The 4597-nt window shown below is 36.3% G+C and overlaps 1 pseudogene; it reads right to left on the bottom strand.

The window, feature by feature from the left end:
* Positions 1 to 2439: 2439 nt before the first annotated feature.
* Positions 2440 to 4160, bottom strand: LOC107159470 (annotated as a pseudogene).
* Between the last annotated feature and the right edge of the window lie 437 nt (positions 4161 to 4597).

The following is a 4597-nucleotide window of genomic DNA, read 5'->3' as shown; positions in this document are numbered from 1 at the left end:
AGAAATGCATGATTAGAAAAATGTCATCATTATGTGAACATCATAAATTATATCAACACAAGCCTACAGGGTCCAGGTTAATCACTCGACCTGCCCTCTTGATGCAGTCAGGTGATGGGGTACACATAAGATGTTTGAGGCTGTCACTGACATAACATAGCATACTGTTTTATAGTGCACTTATAAGTGCAAGGAGTACACTCTTAATAATAAAAACTTTAGTGTAGTACATACATAAGCCAGTGACATACTCATTTATTATATTATCAAGTGCTTATGTGCTGTATATAATTATATGTGCTATAAATTTATATAGCAGCTCAGGTTTGTTTACACCATCCATCATCACAAACACAGAAGTAATGTATTGCACAAGGAAGTCACAAAATCACTAAGTGCTAGAAATTATTCATCTCCATTAAAATCTTACAGGACCAGTGTGGTATATGTAGTCATTGTTGACTGAAATGATGTTATGTGGTGTGTAACTGTACAGCTAACAGTGTAACAGGGGACAGATGAGGCAGCACACCGAAGATAGCAGGAAACAGTTTTATTTGGCTGCAGCCAGGTTCAGAGGGTACAGCTTTTGCTATAATCAATTAATCTCCCTGAATTCAGAGTATAAGGGGAGGGCCTCAGAAGTTCACAGTCTGCAGAAGTTCACACAAAATAGCTTTTTCTTTCACTGTTCTGAGCAAGTTAACCCTTCAAAGACTGTGCCTGAGAAGGAAAGAGCTTCTTCTCCCCTTTCTTCCCTTCCCTGGCCAGCTGTTACCATGGAGCCCAATTGGTAACCTCTTCTCTTATCTTTGAAATGTGAACATCTCTGTGAAGCTCCAGCTCAAGGCCAGAGGCCTTATTAAAGGATCTTTCTTATCACCCTTGGCATTTGCAAACACACTTCTAGAGATAGATAGATAGATAGATAGATAGATAGATAGATACATAGATAGATAGATAAACTAGTTACTTATAATCCATATTCCATAAATGTTTGTGAAAAACTGGTAAAGGAGCCTTCAGCACCTGGAGCACTAATCTCCTCCAGGATGGTGGTCAAGTAAGATAGAGCAAAGGGAAATAGGAAGTTTAACTACATTGAACTCTTTTGTAGAGATTCTTTTGCTGATAGTTCTAAGATCAATTATAGTGAAGATTTCTGGAGAAGCTTAATTAAGATCTTCTGTGGAGGAGGGGGTGCCACTACAACAGCATATTTCTGAAACACAAATCCAATGATGTCATCTACCTGTTAATTACTCTTTTTTTTAGAATTTTTAAATTCCTGATTTATTTTCATGACTTTTATGGTAAGTAAGATAACAGTCAATTTAATATGAAAGTCAAAGTGTCAGGTCGACTCATGATCATCATAAGACATCTTCTACTTTTAGAGAGTTCCAATAAAAACATTATATTTTTATGAGTGTTACTGTGGTATATATTTATGACTATCTTTAGCAAAATAGATACTAATCTACTCTTTGACTAATATATAAATTTATACTTTCTGAATGCTTATTATTTATGACCAGTTATAAAGCTTTCATCATTTTACTTTGATGATAAATGTAGGTGAGATCTAACCACATTAAAAAGTACAGGTATGAAGACATGAATTGGTGTATGTACACTATGTATACAACTATGTATAGATAGACTATGTATACAACCAGAGATACGAAAAATTGTGCTCTATGTGTATAATAAGAATGGTAATGCATTCCACTGTCATATATAAATAAATAAATAATATGATATACCCATATTTTTTACACATTAAATAATGGTGTGTGAAATACTTCAAGGCAAGAAATGTTATATGAATAAATATGGCTTTCTCTGAGCTACTTACTTCAGTCGGGTTAATGCAGCAACACTGCCATAAGTTAGAGGCTTAAAGAAATGCTTCATTCTGACATAGCCCAGTATAACTGCTGAGCTGCAGGCTTTGCTTCTGGATGTAGGTTTGTAAAGCAGCAGGGACGCTCTGTTCCAAATGTCTCATTCTGGGTCATGGTGGAAGGAAATGTCTACTTGGGACTATTCTTTTTTAATAGCAGAGATGGGAAAGTCCCAAGGTGAGTGAAAAATTTTTAAACCCCGAATTTAAAATTGGTACTGTCACTCCTGCCTCCATCCCAATGATTAAAGCAAGTCACCATGCCCAGTACCAGTGATGTGGGACATGGACTCCATGGAATAGCATGGATGGTGAAAGGAGACCCTCATCATTATACAAAATACATGTATGAAGATGTGAATTTGGTGTCAATATACCTTATATACAATCAGAGATATGACAAATTGTGGTATAAAGGTGTATTAAGAATCGTAATGCAAAAATAAATAAATTAATTTAAAAAATTACAAATCAAACTATTCTTTGTTAATTACTCTTCAGTGGCTCTTTGGCATCTTGTTCAAGGCCTTCGATGGCTGTGCCCCTGCCCACCTTTCCAACCTTGTCTCCTGATGCTTACTCAGTGTAATTTGCACTCTTTTTTTTTTTTTGAAGGAAAGTTGAGTACTATATTTATTTATTTTATCAACACTTACTCTTTACAAAAATGGTTATAGTCCTGCCCATAAAAGTTAATGAATGGCATTTGAAAGCAAACACTTTGTAATTATTTAAAAGGGCCTTTTTAAAAATTATAATACAAAGGTCTGTGCTCTATAAGTAGTCCTCCACTGTGCATTATAACAAGAAGGCTTAGTTTAATACAAAGACTAAATGTTTGGGTGTTATGAACCACTGGATTTAACAAACATCATTTTCTAATTGCTTTTTGCATCTTTTTTGTTTTGGGGATCTTTCACTTAATCAGGGTGCTCAATAGCTTGGAGTTCTTCTTTTTCTGACTCTGAATCACCTTCAGAGTCATCTGGACTTTCAGGATCAGGTGAATCATCATCATCATCATCATCATTCCCCAACCACATCACCTTCCCCATCATGATCTTCTACCTCACTGAAGCCAAGTCCACAATGTCATCAATATTTTCCTGATAATTTACTGTCCATACTTTGTTGATATTGAGACTCCAGGTCTTCATTAATTATTCTTGTCTTCTTCCCCTGTTTGGAAGTGAGATATTGATTTATGATCTCCTATGACAAGATGACCAGTATGCTCTTTCTCGCCTGCACCCGTAAGTCTCAAGAATTTTTTTTCTCTCTTCAGTGCCCAAGTCTGCTGCCTCCTAATTGCTAGATCCAAGATCATCATCTGGAGAAGCTGAACTCTTCACCCCATGCTGGTGAGCCTCCCTGGCAGCGCTCACCACTGCGTGGATCCCAAAGCAAAATGTCCAACACATTCGTGGTTATCCTCAGTCCAACACCAGCAGCAGGCAATCTGCCACCAGCCCAAGCAGCATCACTCCAGAATGCCTACTTTGTACTCTTGTCCTCTGTCTACTTTGCCACTCTGAATAAAAATATGGACAGGAATCCTATTACTTTTAGCTCATTTATTCCCCAAGAAGTGAATTTGTCTACAAATTTGGAACTTCTTTTTGGATCCCCATTCACCATTAAGAGGATAAAATTTTCACCAGGTTTGTTGAGTACCTTTTTGTGGATAGTTCTCTCTAGATGCTCTGGGAAGTTTACAGAACATTAGAAATAGTTCCCCTATTTTTGAAGGCCTAGGAAACATTTTCAACTGCATATTCCATAAACTACCAACACTCCTTCTTGTAGCCCAGAAGTAAAAAGATATCAAATCCTACATTAGGAGAAGGGCTTATCCACATGGTGTTGAGTGGTTCCTACCAAAGATTTACAAGTATCTATCATATTTAACACAAGCACGCTCATTTATTCCTCACCTCCATCCCAGAAGTTTGGTATTATTATCCCATTTCACAGATAAGGAAAAAGGGTTGGGTCCCTTTGATTTATACCCATTAGAGGCAATTGTAGACTCAACAGGTTAATAAATGTTATAAATCTAGTTCACCATTTCTGGAATATGGTACTCAAAGTAAATGTGTATTGAATAAAAGAATGAATAAAAGAAGCAAGTAGTTAGTGAACCTAAAACCAATGTTAAAATTCAGGGTGACTGCTCTATGCTCAGTGGAAAACTCAGCATAGGAGAACATTCAGTTCATGAAAAGTTAGGCAAGCTCTTCTTTGTCCAGTCTCTCTGTGCCTTCTGTAAGTAGTCTAAAAAGAAGAGGAAAAAAGTTTTGACCAATCTCATAATGGTAGTAGGAAGAAAATTTAAGAAATGTTTTATGAAGCCTTACAAATATATAGCACTCTAAAATAATTTTTAAAGATTCCTAACATCAGCATTTAAGGTCCATTATTTGTTTCCTTATGAATGTTGAATGTGCATGATTTTTTAAGATTAAGGAAACAAATGAGTGAAATAGTCTTGGTCATTACACATACTCTTAACATTTCAGGTCACCCTTTCCATCTGTGTGGAAATTGGAATAGGAGGGATTCTTACATAGACTTTGGAAGGGTTATGATCAGGTCACATAGATCCACATATGTCTGATAGATTTACTTCTAACACCCCTTGTGGGAAAAATTACATTAACTAAATGAGGTGAATTACTAATGTCCAGGTTG

The sequence above is a fragment of the Marmota marmota genome, unplaced genomic scaffold (assembly GCF_001458135.2).
Source record: "Marmota marmota marmota unplaced genomic scaffold, marMar, whole genome shotgun sequence".
NCBI classification, from domain to species: Eukaryota; Metazoa; Chordata; class Mammalia; order Rodentia; family Sciuridae; genus Marmota; species Marmota marmota.
Note: the sequence above shows the minus strand (reverse complement) of the source record. Positions and strands in the feature narration are given on the sequence as shown.